A 20,363-nucleotide genomic window follows, 5' to 3' on the forward strand; every position below is an offset into this window, starting at 1 on the left:
TAAAACCAAGCGAAACCATTACTGGGGATCGGTATCGACTTCAATTGATGCGATTGAGCCGAGCACTGCGCGAGATGCGGCCGCAATACGCGGAGAGGCAGGAAAAAGTGATTCCACATCATGACAACGCTCGGCCTCACGTTGCCAAACCCGTTAAAACCTACCTGGAAACACTGAAATGGGATATCCTACCCCATCCGCCATATTCTCCAGATATTGCGTCGCCCGATTAACACCTGTTCCGATCGTTTGCACATGGTCTAGCTGACCAGCAGTTCTATTCATATGAAGACATCAAAAAATGGCTTGATCCGTGGATAGTCTAAGAAAAAGATGAACAGTTTTACCCCGACGGTATACGAGATCGACCAGAAGATGGGAAAAAGTAGTAGCCAGCGATGGGCACTACTTTCAATAATTCACTTGTAACCATTTTTTCAGAATAAAGAAAAAAAAACAGCGGGAACTTAGTTGCGCACCTAATATATAAAGAAATAAATAAATAAATACTTTTAATGCTTTCGTGTCCATCCCCTTCGTGTTTTAGTCTAAATTTCTATTTTTTGTCGTACTTCGTTGCTCATTACGGCCTTTCAGCTTTGTATGCGACAACTGGATTTAAAATTTTCCAACTAATCTCACTTTTAATTCACTTAAAAGTGCTTGATTCAATTCTGATTTATTTTATTAACATTTGTGCGCGTGCATGAACATTTTGAAATATTTGACATGTGGCATATCCACTGGTGAACTACCGCAGTGGTCGTGAATGGGGGAAAATGGTGTGCTAATATGCATGCGGACGAACGTGTTTACATTTACATGCATTGCGCCCGTGACTATATTTTCGCATAATAATTTAAACGCATTGTTTTCATATTCATTACGATAAAACGCGCAAATTTGACCGGCATTTATGGGATTTTCAAGCATTTTATAATTCCTCCTGCTTTAGCGGACTGTTTTGGGTTTAACAATTTCACTAAGTACCGTCTTTATTTTTTTAGTTTAGCAGATAGCAAAGCTTATGCATGCGTGCTCCTAAGTATTTAAGCTATGCCGTTGCTGGAATATTATAATGCTTCGGAACTTGCACAAGTCGCTTCGCAGCTTGCTAACATGCGCTTTTTCTTCTGGTCGAGCATACGAGGGGTGCCCTTTATATTTTGCGCCCGTAAATAAAACCACAGTAAAATAATTGCCGGGGGCTCCGCAAAATAAGATCTAATGCGGGCAAATGAGACAGGTGACACGCGTACACAACTTTCAACCTCAACTTTCAATCTCAGCTTCACGTGGTACCCCCTGTTAAAAACGGACGAGGCTCTGATGACCGAGTATAACTTTGCCACCCTGTGGCAGAGAAAATGCTGTTGCTACAAGCTAACAATTTCAAGAGCAAGTCTATGGGTTTTAGACGAAACCTTGGCACCAGAATCGGAAAGGTAGGCTGATAACTTGCTAATTTTACATTTTATTCTATCAACGAAACAGCAACAAATAAGTGGCCCCCTTGCGGAATCAAAGGAAATTATATAAAATATTTAGGAGAGTGAATTTATTGTTTTTCAAAATATTCTCCTTGGAAGTCAATGCACTTTTGCATTTGTTTGAACCATTGAGTAAGTATTGAACAGGAGTCACAATCTTGAACTCCATCTTGGCACTCCATTTTCACTGAAATACTCGTATATTATGCGTCTCGCCGTCGTAGGCGAATGGGTTGGTGCGTAACTACTATTCGGAATTCGGAGAACGTAGGTTGGAATCTCTGTGAAACACCAAAATGAAGAGGAAGTTTTTTCTAAAGCGGTCACCCACACCCCACAACGTTTTTTCTAATAGCGGTCGCCCCTCGGCAGGCAATGGCAAACTTCCGAGTGTAGTTCTGCCATGAAAAAGCTCCTCATAAAAAATATCTGCTGTCCGTAATCGGCTTAAAACTGTAGGTCCCTCCATTTGTGGAACAACATCAAGACGCACGCCACTAATAGGAGGAGGAGCTCGGCCAAACACCCAAATGGGTGTAAGCGCCAATTATGTATGTAAGAAATATGAAAAGAAGAGGAAAACATCGCGGCGAGTTATAGACTCGAGCAACAATTCAGAGCAAAAAGAAAAAAAGCTGCGACTCAACATAAAAGTGGCACAAATTGGAAAATGAATGGATTTTGCTAAAAATTTGTTCCCTAGTAGACTAGAGTGCGCTGAACCCAAATATCAAATTTGTTTTTCATAACTTTCATTAGATAGAAAGAATTAAGACTAAGATGAAAATTAACCTTCTGCCGCATATGAGTCCATGGATGGTATTGAAATTTTGATCAAATTTTATTTCCAAATTAAGTATTATAATATAATTCAAACTATTTTAATCCATTAAATATACAATGCAGGTAAGTTTTTTTTTACAGAAAAAAAAATATTTCCGTGGGATCGATATACTCATATTTCTTGACGGATAATAATTATTTCGCTTTCCAACTGTTTTGTATACTTACCAACTAGTTTTTAGATATACCTATATATCTATATATGTTATATATATATGCACCAATTTGTGGCGTGCGTCTTGGTGTTGTTCCACAAATGGAGTGACCTACAGTTTCAAGCCGACTCCGAATGGCAGATAATTTTTATGAGGAGCTTTTTCATGGTAGAAATACACTCGGAAGCTTGCCATTGCCTGCCGAGGGGCGACCGCTATTAGAAAAAAGGTTCTCTTCATTTTGGTGTTTCACCGAGATTCGAACCTAAGTTCTCTCTGAATTCCGAATGGTAGTCACGTACCAACCCATTCGGTTATAGCGCCCGCCGCAGGTATGGGTCCCTGAAAAACCCAAAATATAAAAGTTGTTCATTACTTTTCTCGTAATATGTCTCATTGATAACACTGTGGTACAAAAAAAAAAGTTGCAAAAAAACTTTGGATCGGACATGATGAGGGTTGTAGCTTATGAAAAACTGAAAAGAATGGTATAGGAGAAATTTCCAATACACCCCCAAAATCTCATTTTATGGCCATAAAACCGTTTTTCAGTAGGTTGATATGAACAATCACTCCTAACTTCGCCAATTTCCATCCGATTTCAAATTTGCTTTTTTAGTTCGAAAGAACAAAAACAAGCCTTTTTGACAGTGTGTTAACATTTTTTCTGAAATGACAACTGACGAGACTGTAGACGGAAGTATTTGGAATTTTTTTATTTTTTCTCTATTTTTTCGACTTTGACATAATTTTTACGATATTATCCGATATTGAGGATTTTTTTTAGTACACTACTGTTATAGTAAATTTAATTTTGCGTCAAATGAGCTATATTTGACTGTAATTGAATTAAAATTAGTAGAGTTGTGCGAGTTTTAAGATTTTTTGTTTTTTTTTTTACTAATTTGGAATGTTGGTATAGCTTACGCTAAATGGGAATAAGGACGTGTTTTGATGCGTTATTATAGATACGTAATATTTATTGGAGTATATATGAATACATAAAAGTACACTGTACTGAATACAACAGAACTGGTTAGAACTTACGAAAATATCTGACATATTATAGCACATTTTTTTTTCAATAGAAATATGGAAAAGCTCCCAAGTGTACCAAAGTTCACACTGTACATTGATTAACAAAAGAAGTTTGTTATTATAATTTAACCTTATTAAAACGTCAAAGTTTTATTGTTTGTTTCATTGAAATTCAAGAGATATAAATCAAAACGTTGCCAGAAAAGTCGAATTTCTCAATATTCTCCGATGATGTGGCATCATCAGCCTTATCATAAACCAAATGATTGTTATTTTTATAAAACGGACGTAAACGGTCATCATTATAAAGCTCGAAAGCACATAAAGTATGCTGATGTTGCAACTGTTAAGAACCCCGTAGTCTTGGACGATATGATTGACTCAACTGCAGGTCATGAACTGAAGGAAGTTCAACTCATTGCTGATGATGATCAAACTGATAACAATAAACCTGATGATGAAGAGTACTTTCCGTCTGGTTCTAAGTTTTCAGAACGAGACATTGTATCAAATTCAGATTTTCAGGATCTTTCTCCTGATTTACATACTTCTATCGGGAAGACAATCTGAAACGCTCGCTTCTCGATTTAAACAATGGAATTTAGTTGATGACGACTTCAGATGAATGATGATGATCGAATTTCTTACAGAGAAGTATTCAAAACTGATGAAGAAATGACAAATGTACCGTACCATACTAAACTCCAAAGGGCCATTTCCAATGCATTTTTAAGTTTGGAACCAGTGCCGTTGTGTACTGCACCGTACCATACCGTACAGTGCTGCACTGCACAATACTCCAATAAATATTATGCGTTTATAATGACACTTGTTATTATTTTCATGCTTCGAAACGCATACCAAATCTCGTAGTAAAAAAAGAAAAAATCTTAAAACCCACACAACTATATTAATTTTAATTCAATTACAGTCAAATATAGCTCATTTGACGCAAAATTAAATTTACTATAACAGTAGTGTACTAAAAAAAATCCTCAATATCGGATAATATCGTAAAAATTATGTCAAAGTCGAAAAAATAGAGAAAAAATAAAAAAATTCCAAATACTTCCGTCTACAGTCTCGTCAGTTGTCATTTCAGAAAAAATGTTAACACACTGTCGAAAAGGCTTGTTTCTGTTCTTTCGAACTAAAAAAGCAAATTCGAAATCGGATGGAAATTGGCGAAGTTAGGAGTGATTGTTCATATCAACCTACTGAAAAACGGTTTTATGGCCATAAAATGAGATTTTGGGGGTGTATTGGAAATTTCAACTATACCATTATTTTCAGTTTTTCATAAGCTACAACCCTCACCATGTCCGATCCAAAGTTTTTTTGCAACTTTTTTTTTTGTACCACAGTGTAATTAATTAAAGATATTGCAATGAAGAAACAAGTTTTTTTTCAACGCTTTATTAATACAAAATTTCTTTCTGAAGCATAAACAAAATTTTTGATTTTTGCCCGCTCAGTCTGTTTAACGCAGCAAGGCAACACGGTATACAGACAGCGCCGGTGTGACCAGCATCAGACCATTAACTGACTCTTAGCTGACTTGATGACGTAACTGGGGTTATGATAGCGAAAAAGCTGAGATTTCTTTGGTGATATCGAAAAAGAAACAGAAATCTTCGTTTATACTGTCTGTCATCTAACCAACATCTGACTGGACGAGGGTGTGAATAGGTGTGAAATGAGCAGGTAAAATTCTACTGGCGAATCCCAGATAGAGTGGCAGCCGAACGGTTACTTCAAATTATTGGCTTTTAAAAAGAATTTCGCTTACATGCGAAAGAGGAGGCTTCAGCGTGAATAGTTGTCGGTCGCTGGCATTTGTTCTTCTATAGCAACATTAGCCTTTTCAGTATTTAGTCTCGTTGTAAGTCAGTAAGTAAGGTCCAGTCGACGATTCAAAGGTTGGTGAAAAAAGTTGAAGAAACAGGTTCTGTCGAGGATAAAAAAAAGATTGACAGACCAAAAACTGAACGTTCTGTTGAGAATATTGCTGCTATAGCGCAAAGTGTTGAACCACCTTCAACATCGATATCTCCACGTTTTCAACAACTAGGCATTTATCAATCGACTGTCTGGCGAATTTTACCTGTAGACGGGCTCTTGGCGAACAATGATGCTATTTTTCACCAATACTTGTTTGGAGCCATATTTTGAATAAAAGTAGTGAAACCTGAAAGACTCTAAACTTTTACATGTCTTATTTTAAAACAACACCTAGGTGTCTCTTTTGAAAGACCTTTTACAAAGTACATACAATCCCAAACGAGGCGAATTGAATACAGTGTACGTAATAAGTCTTCCCAAAACAGTGACTTAATTTTTCGCGATTTTGACATAAATGATGTCGGGCCCCTTTTTTATACAAAATAAACGATCACAAGGAGGAGAAACTACTTTTTTGTGAAAATTCAGTAAATGGCTTGATAATATTGGGATTTTTGACATTTAAACTAAAACAAAATAATGAAAACGAAGAGCCATGTGTTAAATTGTGAAATCACATATAAAACATATACTCGTATAAGAATATAAAGTCCCCAAATGCAGTTTTTGTGGCGATGTTATGCGGATAACGCCGTGGCAAAAAAGTGCGTGTGCACATTCTGTCAAAGAGGTACCGGGAATTGTTCAATAAAACGAAAAATAATTACTAATGATTAGTCCAGTCATCAAAGCACTTTTTAAATGCGTTTGAAGAGATTTTCTTCAGCTCCTTCAGCGAATTCTCCTTAATGACCTCTATCGACTCAAAGCGTCCTCCGCGGTGTGGCAATTTTGGGAAAAGGAAAAGGTCACAGAGGGCTAAATCCGGTAAATACGGTTGTTGTTCGATGATATTTGTCGAGATTTTGGTCAAAAAAGTGCTCACAATACGAGCCTTGTGAGACGGTGACTCTTGGAACGAGTGGAGCAGGTACGCGTCTCCCAATTGATAGTGTCAAATGTTGCGAATTGATTCGTGAGACACGCTAAGGGCACGAGCTACCTCCCTCAAACTTAAATGGTGGTCCGGGTAAATCGTCCACGACTTCTCGTAGTCTTATACAACTCGTAGACCCACAGTGTAAATTGCAAAGCGCACCTGCCGTTGACGGACAAATAGCTTGTAAATGGAAATAGTTTCCCTGATTTTCATTAAAATTATTTAAAATGAAGAAGTTAATATATTTTTTTCAAAATTGGTATACAGTTTATTTATACATTAAAATAAAATAATATTTTTTTTTTATTTTAATCATTTAAAATGGCGGATGTACACTCAATTCTTCCAGGAAGGTCGCAGCGGGGCTTCTCAATCGGCGGGCATTGTAGCATCGGCGTCAGTGACCTGAATACAATAAATAAAAAATTTTGTTGTTTATTAATGTCATAATTTCTGTATGAATTAAACAAAAATAGGGGAAAAAATTCGCGGAATAAAAGGGCGAATTTTCCTACAATTTCTGCTTGGAAAAAATTATTTTTTCGAAAAAATTTCGGATTGTAAATTCACATAGAAAATAATATTATAAAAAAGATGTGTGCAAAATTTCAGAGAGATTGGTCAATAACTTTTCGAGTTATCGTGTACGCCAATTCGAAAAATATAGTTTTGAGAAAAACGCGTCTAAAGTTTGGCAACGTAACTATACCTCTCCCAGCGCTCGAATGCAAAGAATAGAGTCGTCACGGTTGACGATCTATAATATTGTATAACAAATACTTAAATTTACGTTCTAAAATTTTTTTGACATATTTTTAAAGGATTATATTAACATTTTATAAAAAAAAAATGTTTTTGAATTTTACAGGTATCTGCCCCTATAATTGACAGATCACGCGCAAACTCTACGACACTATAGAGGGCAGTTGTACCAATATTCCAGCAAAAAAAAAAAAGTTAGACACATGTGCAGCGCGCGTTTTTTAAATGAACAATTCCCGATATTTTTTGACAGAACGTATAACTTTTTGTGTATGTTGGTTGCTATTGTTTTCGCTTACTCTTCCTCGCCTCGGATCCTGGCGCCACAGCGAATTCGGAAGGGGCAATCTCTTATTCTATCATTCCTGAAGCTCAAACAAATCGCAGTGATTGCTATGCAATTCTTTTCACTGTTTGTGAAGTTATTTTCTTCTGTGCCTTCCATTTATATCCTGTCATTCGTATGGAAAGAAACAAAGAGACCGTCACAGAATGGACGAAAAATAATGCAGTTAGGGCGACATATCCCAAGTACATGTACATGTTTTGATATATGCTTGTACTATATACATATACAATGTAATACTGCAATGGTGGGTGATCAAAACACAAGCCAAATTCTGTTTACAAAAAGATTAACCCTACGGTGCGTAGGGAAATGCTAAAATTAATACCGAAATGCACTGATTTGTGTAAATAATTGCATTTAATTTCATTGGGGTCCAGCATTGGGTGGGAGCATGAATATAAAACGACTACGCAAATATGTACTTACTCACATGCACGCACACATAAACGAGCACATCAGTTTTTCATATGCATACACAGATGGGTAAAGTGCATGTAATTAAACGCTTACATATGTAAGTGAATTGTTGTAGTTCACTTTAACTGCTGGAATGCAAGAGCTTGCTTGCATGGTGCGCCTGTATATATGTATACATGTGTGTGTGTACCATATAAAAGTTTTTCTCATTTCTGCTCTACTGGTGCAATAAACTCACAACGATGCGCATGAACTGTGTGCATACCAAGTTTTGCACCCATACGCAAGCAGATTAGTACATACATACACAGCTTTTCAAATAAACAACTTCGCCGTTGCGAGGTTGTCATAAACAAATTTAATGTCTGTATTTGAAAGTTGCCCAGATCCATGATTGCTGTTCGGGTGAAATTTGTTTAAAGTTCTATGTATGGCAATGAGTTTGGCGGATATACTCGTATGCACATATGTAGTTATAACCACTTTGGAGACATGTATCCTATGTATCCATGTAAGTAAATACATATACATACATACATGCACTCGAATATCCCTTTTTTGTAGGGTAACTGCCCTTTTTTGTAGGGTAAGTACTTGAAGGAAACTGAGACAAATGATTGGAATGTATTTTTTTATTACGACCTGGTAGAAAATTTCATAGTATGTATTTATTCTTTGAATATGATATCCGGCTTATGCCCATCGCGGCTATGAGTTAAATGATCCATTTCATCAGACAAATTTTTAACTACTTTTTCCAATAAATTTGACCATATGGCGTCAATGGTGGCTTGAGTACAGTATTGCATCGAACCAAATTGGTGTTGGTGGAACCAAATGTCAGACTGTTTAGCTGATTAATTTTTGGAAACAAAAATCCAGTCAACCTATTATAAAGGGTGGTTAAATTTTAAGGGCCGATGTTGAATGGAAACCACACCTAAACGTCAAGTTCTTTTCTGCATTTCATTTTTGACATTTTTCATTTTCAGACTAATTCAATTTGAACCATGGAAAGATACACAATGAAGCAACGCGTAAAAGTTAAAAATAGATAAGGAAATTATTTACGAAAAACTTAGCTTACTGTGATTTAATAATTTTCAATTCGATCGTAATCACTTTGTCTTAAGAACCGTGTCATTGCACAAAAATACATCGGAATCCAGTCTCTTATAAAAACACATGAAGGCCTGTATAATTCACAAGCTATAACATCCAGAATAAGTCACCGTTTGGTGCATTTTATGGGCCGATGGAATCACTTGCCCTTCGTTCGTGCGATTTGACCCATTTAGATAATTTTTTTTGTGGGAAAGTAAAGTCAGATGCGTACGCAGAAATCCAGAAGTAATTGAGCACGTGAATTGGACCACTATTTTAGCCAAAGTAGGCGTCAATCACTGTGGCGCTGACTCCAATCATATGGACGTGAATTTAACATATTTCAATTCTAGCTGACATTTATAATTCATTTTTAAGTATCACAGGCTCACCTAATTCTTTTTTCACACGATATATATATTCGCAAAAAAATTCGTTCAAAAAAGTTCTTGTAAAAAGAGAATTAGTTCAAAACAATATTAAATTATGTTGGAGTTTATTTAAGAACTTATTTCGTGCTTACACATTTTAATTCATTAAATATATTATAAGAAATAAATTAGTAAACGGCGAGAGCTACATATAGCGAGTCTCAGAGACTTTTTCCGAGAGTAATTTAAACACTCTAATCGCTCTATTTGCTCATTGTGGTCGCATGGGTTGGTGCGTGACTACCATTTGGAATTCGGAGAGAACGTAGGCTTGAATCTCCGCGAAACGCCTGAATGAAGAAAAAGTTTTTCTAATAGCGGTCGCCCCTTGGGAGACAATGGCAAGTCTCCGAGTGTATTTCTGCCATGAAAAAGTTCCTTATAAAAAATATCTGCCGTTCGGAGCCAGCTTAAAGCTGTTGGTCCCTCCATTTGTGGAACAACATCAAGTAATGAAAATCGTGTCAAAACAAAACAATTCGTGGAAAGAAATAATTGTTTTCTTCTTAACTCGTGTTAAATAAAATTCGCGTAAAAGAAAATCGCGAAAAAAGAGAATGAGGTGTATATATTTTTAATTTCTTACCTTTTCCAATTATTTTGGCATGCATTGCTACCTACAGGAGGAAAAAAAATGGCTGAAAATATTTTGGTTTGTGAAAAAAGATTTTTTTTTGTTCTTTATTTTGACTCATTTCGAAGAAGGTTGAGGAAAAAAGTTAATTCAAATGAAATTTATGGTAAATTATGAAATGAAATTTATTTATGAAATCAGTGGTAGGCAAGCAAAACAAGCATAAGAGATTTTCGAGTGCTGTTTACAACTGGATTCTTGCATGCAATCCAATAGAAACCAGATTTACGACGAAGCTTTTCGCCTCCTTGTAAACAAAGATGACAATCTCTATTCGCTGTGGGTCTATCGGCTCCGTAAGTTGGTTGACCTCAACACTCCCTGGGATAGTTGAGTAGTGAATTGACAAATCCCTGCTGCATTATTAACGTTTTCGATGAAGTCGTAAAAAAATTTAGTCTCGTATTACTTTTTCTCTTCCCATCACTTTCCTTGTAAATACTAAGCGCAAGACCCGGGTGACCAATCGTATGTTTTAAAAAAAGTGTCCAACGAAGGGTTAAAGGTATTTTTTTGTTTCATTTCCAATTAGTTTTTCTTCTAAAAACATTTTGGAAGCCTTTATATATCTTGGTTCTTTCAGTCCAACATAAAAAATTGCAAAATTATGCACGGTGACTTGGTTCGAATATATTAGCATTTAATGTAGAGATTTTGATATTTTTTATTGTAATTACCAAAAATGGCGGGATTGGTTGACGTGCATTCCGGCGTAGTTTATTAAATTTTCCCCCGTTTAAGCGTAGGAAATATTTTTTATGTCAAATGTTATTGCGAAAAGTTTCACATTAGGGTGGTTCACAAATAATTGCAAACAACTTGACATTATTGCATATGCAAATTACCATGGCAGCACAACAACAAAGTTATTTATTTGCCCCCATAATCTGCAAGAGTCACAATGACAAGTAGTTTGCATTCAAATGTGAATTGGCCTTTTTGCCATGCCAAAAATCAGTACAAGTGCGCAACATTCCCAATTCGAGAGCATGTGCAATATTTACTTGCTAATTGGGGCTGTTAATTGGATGACGCAACAAATTTACTTAGAAATTTAAGTTTTGAAGTTTTTTGGTTATGTTTCGTTTTTGTTTTGGTTCAAAAATTTAATTTATATTGTAGTCAAGTGATTATGAGTGCCTCCAAATTGTATTTGTAGCTCCATCGGCTTATGTTTCAATAAAACTGCATATTTATGGAAACTTAATAAAACCACCGCTTTGAGTAGGTTGGCTTGCATGTTCACTAAAAAATTATTGTGAATGTTGAAAAATTGAATAAATCGCCACATCGCTAATATTTTTAACTGTCTTCTGATCGATGCAAAACACTGCTCTAACGCAGCGCAGAGAGTATCCGTATTCATCACATTTAATAAATTTCAAAATTATTAATTTTGTTAAAAATTTCTCAGTTTACTCTTAATATACTACAAATAAACCAATTTTCAGAAAAACTTAAGACAATGCCCAAAATACAAACGCGATGTGTTCAAAGAAAGGTGAATTTAAATTTTTCACAAAAAATATTTATTTATTCAGTAATTTCTATTTTATCTCCCCCTCAGATATAATAAACTTTTGCCCGCGTTTTTTTAAATTCTCGACCAGTTCTCACATGCATTTTTTGCTATGTCTTTGAACTCTCTCAACGATTCGGTTTTTGGTTCTTCAATCGTCGCAAAACGCCGCCCTTTCATGGGTCCTTCAATCTTGAAAACAGGGGACCAAATCTGATGAATACGAAGGCTGGGTCATGATGACGGTGTTGTTTTTGGCCAAATAATCTCTCACAAGCAAAGTGCGCAGGTGCATTGTCATGATGCAAAAGCCATGCAATTTTTTTCCACAATTCCTATTTTTTTCGTATTGCTTCAAAATTTCCGAAAGGATTGCATGGCATGAGCCAACCACTATGCCAACATGCCGACATTTTTTTGGCTCAGAATACTCTCACCGTATGCCACTGTCATCATTCAAGTGTTTTTGAGCACTTAATTCCATTGTTTATATAAAATTTGATGTCACTTTTTGATCAATTTTTTTCGATAGCAGAAAATCGCCAAATAGGAAAACACTTGTCTTATTTATGCCTCTCACAAATAAACTAAATATCCTACGAAAACATGCTATTGCTAAAACCGTAGCTTGCGAAATTTGAAGATTGGCCTTATTTTTTGAACACACCTTGTACTTGGATCACTTGACTTGAAATCGCTTATATATGTATATCGACTTATACATACATCGGTAAAGTATATTTTATAATACCAAAAACTATAGAAACAAGATTGCGCCCATGAGAGAATGCGTGATGTCAAATTGGTGTAGTTCTTCAGTGTTGCAAGTCCTTTGCTCTTCGCAGTAAATTCAGTGCTAAGTGCGTTTGTTTCTTTTTTTTTTAATTTAAAGCTAGTAAAGCCGTGAACTAAAGATGTTTTTATAATTTAAAAAAAAAAAAGCTAAAAAAGACCACTCTTGAATTTAAAGCTTATTCTAAGAAGATTTCAGTGCTATTGAAAATTTTGTTTATTCGTTCTTTTTAAAGAAATTTTCTTAACATAATTTTTAAATATAAGGAATGATTTTTAAAACTTTTATTTTTCCTTACAGTGTATTGTACATCAGCAGAACACAGTTATTTAAAAAAAACGCCCATATTAAGGCATACAAAGTTCGTTAGGTAATTCAATAAAAAATGCGTATTTGCTTTTCTTTAAATGGACCTTTTGCTGTTGGTGTTGTTGAAATATGTAGTTGAGTATTTCCACTGAAATAATCTGAGTTAGCGACTAATGTCGTTTTACTATCACTGTTTTCGTGTGATGTCTTTTTTTCAGATCCACTTCGTGAGATTCAGTAAATATTTCATCTCTATGTCTAAGATTTCATTAATTTGCTGTAGTAAGGGCTTACCGAAGGTGTGAAGTCTTGTTCTGGTTTATTCGTGGCATTCGCCTAAATAGTGGAAAAGATTTTGTTTCACTCCCTCCGGCTAATAGCTTCTGCAGATGGGACTGAGTTTGGCTACATGATTCTCTTTACCTACTAATTACCTGTAAGAGTTGCAGTGATACGTGAGATGCTTCGGCGAGTTCATCCTAATAGGGCATTCATCCACTGGATGTTGTACGACGGCCATGTGTTTCTTCTTTACCATCTTCTTTCGGGTAAAGCATAGTCGGGCGCAGCAATGGATGTTTCTGTTGTGTTGGATGGGATAGCAACTGCCATGGTCTCTGCTATGTCTAGTACCGAATCTTGTCTTGCTAGCTCATCTGCTATCACAATATTCTCTACATTCACGTGACCGAGAACCCATAGAAGAGTAATTTGAAACGAATGACCAAGCAGTTTCTCTCGCCACTGTAAAGTAGTTTGGATAACATGGAATTGGAATCTAAGGCCTTGATAGCTGCTTGACTGTCTTGCATCAATTTCTTTGTATTGTTTCAGGGATTCGCAGGCTTCCCTGATAGCTAAATGTTCTACCTGGAACACGCTTAGTCAAAAAGTCGAATTGATTTGGATTAGTTGAACTTTCCGAATGGGGGCCAGCTTCCATACCATAGTTCATTTTAGAATAGTCAGTGTAGATTTCGACATCGAATCTATCAATCATTTTGCCTTTCATCCATTCACCTCTCGGTGGAAAATGTACCTTAAAGTCGTTCTTCAAGTTGAGGTCGGGGATTGTGAAATCTGATTTGTTTTTGAGCAGTTACCGTTTTTGTAGAAGGATCTTGCTGTGACCCTACGATTTTGTTGTCCAGCTTACTGTATCTCTGAGTCTCACCGCGCTGCATGTGGCTATTGTTTTCATGTATATATGCCTTTTAGTGCTTTTTATATCCAAAACTACAGTTACGAGGAAGATATTTGACTACTCGAAAGAGAAGAAAAAGAACAAACTGGAAAACAAATGCAAATAATGTCAGGTCCAAAAACACACGACAGATTCAAACCAACACCAACAATAATCGCAATCGCCGACAATGTGACCAGCCAATTATTGAACAGATTTAAAAAAATTATATTTTATATAATTATAGACATCACATTTTAATAAAAGAGGCTAGAAAAATGCCAGTAGGAAAGAACTAAAATTCCAAGAAAAGAGAACAAAAAATGCGAAAATGTTAATCTGGTCACACAGATCACCAATTGTACCAGTGCGACGTCATGATGGTATCTATGTAAGATTCCCACTTCGCATGAAAATAAAAGTAGAATAACAAAAACCAGTGCGACGTCATGAAAATCAGCTGCTATTGTCAAATTCGCTGAGAACAAAGTAATAGTATCACGAAAGGCGCCACCTTATTATTCTCTCTATCGTCGAATAATACTATTTTGTCTGAAAACATTTTGCAATAGTTGATTGCTTTAACCTTGATTGTTTTAATTTTAAATTAAACTTTCAAAATTACTTTCGTTATTGAAGTGAAACTTCTTAGGCGTCGATGAACGAGCGAGAATGGAGAGTAAAATTTCAAGGCCATGCAACGTTTTGGGCATTTTCATTCCGCGGCAGAGTAAAAAGATATAACGTAGAGGAAAAGGAGAGAGAGAGCTATATTTTATATATATCTTAGAAACACTTCAGTTTTTCCTTGTGGTTGCTAATTTCTAGTGAGAAATAACACTGCCTACTTTTTGGCGCTTGTTTGTTAGTGCAAACTTGTTGGAAATACATTTTTGTTGCCTTCTTCTTGGCGTTATATTTCCTTGGTGCCTACTGTTTGGGGCGTATTTTGGTCCCAATTTTTTTGGGGGTTCTTTTGTTTTGTACCTACTTTTTGGCGCTTATTTCCGTTTCCTGACTAGTGCTTGTGCGTACTATAAAGTGCTATCCATTCCGGCGTCCGATTTATTGGTATTGCCTTGCGGTAATTTGTGCCGTTACTGCGGTCCTGAAATCGCTGCGTTTGTTGCGTTTGTGCGAGTGATAAACGCTCAGAGTAGTGCGGGTTGTTGCCATGGTTTGTGTTCGGCGTTTATCTACACCGGTCGACCTTCTCCGTTTTTTGTAAATTTCGTCTATTTGTATTCTCTGCAAATGTTGTTAAGGTATTTAGATATATATTCTTTCTCTCTTTCCTTCTCTCATTCTCTCCCGGGTCTCTCCCTCTTTCTTTGTCTGCCTTGAAAGTTTCACTTCTGATTTCTGTACTACGCTACATGTACTTTTTTTTGTGTGTTGAACTGTAATTGCAAAGTAATTTTTGGCAAATTTTTTCAAACACGCAACAAGTTGTAACGCCTCATAGGCACGACGTGAGGGTCTCTCTCGAATTTCTTCATTAGATTATTTTTCGAAATTACTTATGCCCATATTATCGCTTTGCTCTTCAAATGAAATTTCTGTACCGTTATCTGCAGTGCAGACATTCTGATCAATTTGGAGAAAACCGTGAAAACCCTTTGCCAAATCGAGGTATTCCCAAAATTCAACAAAGTTTTAAAAGTAAGCTGCCATAAAAAATGTTAAATTTCGGTCAAGCGGGACAAAACAAAGTTTGTGGTACTTATGCAAAAGCAAGAGAATTTTCATTTTTCTTGTTTACTTCTAATTCCTTTGAATGTTGTCTATTTGTCAGAGATTTCTGAAAAAAATTTGAAAGATAGTGTCCAGGTCTGATTATTAGAGTGTACAGTTGTTGGTTATAAATGTACGTAAAAATTAATGAAAAATCTGCTTGCTTTAAATTTGTACGGCTATTGAAGCTGTCCAGTTGCAAGTACCATCAGTAATGAGGAATTTTAGTGTACACTGGTATGTGAGTAGGTAACACAAAAAATATTCCATTAAACTAAATCCATTAAGATTTTTGGACAGAAGCAAGCATACAAGCATATCGAATTCCCTGAACACACTTCGTACCATATTTTTATTTTTCTCTTCTTTCGTCCCTCTGGGTTACTATAATCAAAATGGAAAAGAATAATTTTGTTCCCCATTTTTTATTAGTATTGTCTCTTATGCGTATAACTGTATATGCCAAATTTTACCACATAACAAAGGCGCACACAGCAACGTATGCGTGTAAATGACACACGTGCTAAATGTGTATCGGGTATTTGCTTGAGATCTTAAAATGATAATACAAAACAGAAATATTTGTCGGAATTCATTTTTATTTATTATAACCTGGTAGATAATTTTATGGCATTCTTTTTTATTTAAGATATCCAGCAATTGCACATCGAGGCTACCAGTTACATGGTCCATTCGATCAGTCCAATTTTTTACTACTTATTCCAATACATCTGAACAATAAGTCTAAACAAGGCTTCAATTCTTGCACGATCTGCATTTTATAGGCTCGTAAGCCAAGATCCTTTCGTAAAATTTTTCACGTAGATTAAATTAGATTAGATTTTAGTGGGATGGTTGAACAAATCCATGCACTTAGTCGGGAAGACAAAACGAATAGAGGTACAGGATAGATATTATATGAATGATAAGACGGATAGGACGCAGAATCTCTCTTGCCAACAAGTACTACTTTGGACTAAGTAGGCAATTGAGTAGTAAGGTCCTCTCTCGACGAACAAAACTAACACTCTACAATGATCTCATATTCAATGAGGCGTCCCTTGGAGTGTTTGAGAGAGAGTTCCTGCGGTAGATTTTTGTACCTGTGCAAGTTAGCGACGGCGATTATCGTAGGCGATGGAATAATGAGTTGTACATGAACATAGCGCAGCGAGTAAAGATGCAGCGCAACGTTGGCTGGGTCATATCAACTTGGCTTCACTTGGTGTGCTCAACGAGCGCCGATTAGCACGAGAAAGAAACGACTGGTGCGCTTTGTTAAACTCCACCAAGAATCTTAAGAGATTCATTAAGATTCATTCATTGATGAATTCCCTACTGTTTAATTCTTTCGCAAAATACTTAGCTACTCTGCAGGAGTCCAACTCAGACCATCGTCTCCTACTGGTAGACCCCACGAAGTAATCAATCGATGCAGAATTGGCATCTAGAAAGAGTTCAGTGGAATGCTTAGGCAAATTATCAGCCTACATTAGCCAGTTTATCAGCCAACTGGCTCCCTGTAATACTACAAAATAAGGCGAACTTTGTTGTGTTTTGCAACTTTGTTCAATTTTGTCTTACTTTAATTGACTAATTTCGAAGAGCAGCGTGGGCTATGACAGCTACGACTGCCACTACAATTACCGATACCACTTTCTCTCAATTAGCCAGTATGCTACTAGACATTCAAGATGGCATAGACTTCTGCTAAAAAATTTGAATTTGCCACGTAGTCCAGGGACAAAGGCCAAAGACCAGCAAGTTGAGAATGACGACGGATCGACATTCAACTTCGCAAACAGATTTATTTAATTTTTTTCAAAGTAAATTTCTACAATTTGAAAGCTTTGTTTTGTCGTTGAACGATTCATGCTGACTTGACAAACCTTACTGAACAGAAATGTCAGTAAAAATTTTGTAATTCTCATGGTTATTGAAATAGAGAGTTCGCATGCAGTAAAAAAAACACTCTATACTATTATTAAACTCTATCGGTTGGCCATAAAACAGATTTACTACTAATTCGCTTCAGCCATATGAGCGCGGACAATATGCCTGCTGTTAAGCAGAATTGTTGTTATTATTTTTACAATTTTTGCAAAAGAATCGATTTATTTGTACGAATTTATTTTAGAGGTGGAAAGATGTAAGTTTTAGGCGCTTAAAAGGCAGTAGCTGTTTAATCAATGTCATTAGCGTGCACGCAAAAAATTTGTGAAAATAACAGAAACAAAGCCGATTGCAAGAGAGCATTAAAGGTACGTATGTGTGTATGTTAGGGATTTCAGATATCCGTAGATTTGTGCAAATTTTCTAAGTGTTAGAGTTTCTTCTTCAAACCGCATAAAAATGAAGTTCTAGCACAGAAACAAGAAAAAAAATATAGTTCATTCTTAGCTTTTAGTCTTAATGATAAAATGATAATAATTTTTTTGGTCCAGGGCGTTGAAAAAATTGGCAATAATTCTGTTATGACAAACTATTCAGATATATGTGTTTCCTGATTAATTATTTTTCTATGACACCTGATGCCCACGTAATTCGGTTAGTGTATGTTCTTTGCTGAAATTTAATTTTCAACTTAGCGGAATCTTCGCGTATAACTCTGCTGCTATCGATATCTACATAAACAACGTGTGCTCTACATAGTGTTTGACGTCAATATCTTGTCTAGAGATACAAACCAAATGTATATTCAAACTAACTACAAACTAAACTTTTTATGCTTTTATCTTCAGTGAAGTTATTTAACTTGGTTATCGTAAAGTATTTTATGTACCTAAGTATAGCAGCTTATAAGTTTAGGAGCAGACTGTGACGTCAAGACACCATCAAATTGCCTGCGCTTTAAGCATTAAAAATGTGACATAAATCAGGCTTGAGTTGTTAAGTTGTTAGCACGGAAGCTGGAAAAATTATCCTGAAAAGAAGTGAGCAAGTGCTAAATTCAGCCCGAGCCGAATTTTATATATTCAGACAATTTACATTTACTTTTTTAATTTACGTTGACTATAAATTTATGGAATTGAACAAACTCTTAGACTATAGTTTATAATAATGAAAATTCGGTCCACGAACAGCCGCCTGTTCCTCTTAAATGGTGATTAAATTGAGAAAGTTGACACACTTACTTACTTGGGTAGTATCATTGCCGCTGAAGATAGTACGAATCTAGATGTTATCGTCAGAATAATAAAGCGAATGGCGGGTATGCACATCTCTGATCTATTTGATCATGGAGCAACCTCAGCGTACATACAAAATCACGGATTTTTAAGTCGAATGTACTATCAGTACTTTTGTGTGGGTCGGAAACCTGCCCTACTAACAATTGAATTGAAAACAAAATTCAAAGCTCATCTTAAGTAATGACGATCTATACGAGAGGGGAAAAATTCAGCCGGTAGCTAACATGGTAAATCTGCAAAAATGGAGGTGGATTGGGCATACGATTCGCAAGGACGCAAATGAAATCTGTCGTGAAGCACTGGATTGGAATCGACATGGTGTTCGTCAGGTTCGCCGTCCAAAAATATCTTGGAGGTGAACTGTTCACAAGGAAGTTGGAACGTCAGTATAAACTTGGAATGAATTCAAACTTCTTGCAAAAAATCAGAACCAGACGGAGGTGTTTTACTGAGGCCCTATGCTCAAGTGGGAGAAACAGGAACCGATGATGATTTTAACAGTTTATAACATCAGGTGGGTGAACGGAAGTAAATTGTTCTGGCATATAAAACAGTGGGCATGGTTTTTATCTGATTTCAATAGCAATTTTATCGGATCGGAAAGGGGAAGCAATACGTGTACAAAGAAAGGTTGGGGGAGTTTTAAGTAGTTACGGAAATACACGTGTTTTCCCAAGAATTTAGTGCGACACAAACCAATTCTTTCCTTCATAATTTTTTTTTCGGTTTAGTACTTTTATTAAATTGACATAATTTTGCTTCATTTATCATGAAGGTAACACTTGGGCTGAAAAGCTCCGGGACTAATAAAGAAACCACGTTTTGTTTTGTTCAAATTTAGCTTTATTTATCAACGTAATTTCCGTCAAGAACAACACAACCCTTACAGCGTCAGTCTAATATCTTAATACCACTTTTATAGAACTATTCATCTTTTGCCTCAAAATAGGCCTCAGTTTCAGTTATAACTTCTTCATTCGAGCGAAATTTCTTACCGGCGAACATTTTTTTAGGTCTGCGAACAGCCAGTGCTCGCTGGGAGCCAAATCTGGCGAATACAATGGATGTGTAAGTATTTCGAAGTTCAATTCATGTAGTTTTGCCATATTTTGAATCATCAACACCTTCTTGTTTTTGGCCAACAGTGGAGAAACGCGGCACCCACTTTGAACAGCACTTTCTCATAGTCAATTGCTCATGCATTATGAAGTCAACTCACACTTTTGATATCTTTACGATGTCAGCGAACTCAGGCAACTTTTCTTTTCGATCATTTAAAACGATTTTGTGGATTGTGGATTTTTTTTGATGTTTTTTGGTGTTACCGCCTCATTTGGACGTCCATTGCGTTATGCTTTATCGATGTCTCTACTACCTGCCTACATTTGAAGTCAGCAAACCATTGTTTAATTGTTGTTTCTGATGGAACGGAGTACTCATAACTCTTTTCAAGACATTGCTTCGCTTATA

The sequence above is a fragment of the Anastrepha obliqua genome, chromosome 3 (assembly GCF_027943255.1).
Source record: "Anastrepha obliqua isolate idAnaObli1 chromosome 3, idAnaObli1_1.0, whole genome shotgun sequence".
NCBI lineage: Eukaryota > Metazoa > Arthropoda > Insecta > Diptera > Tephritidae > Anastrepha > Anastrepha obliqua.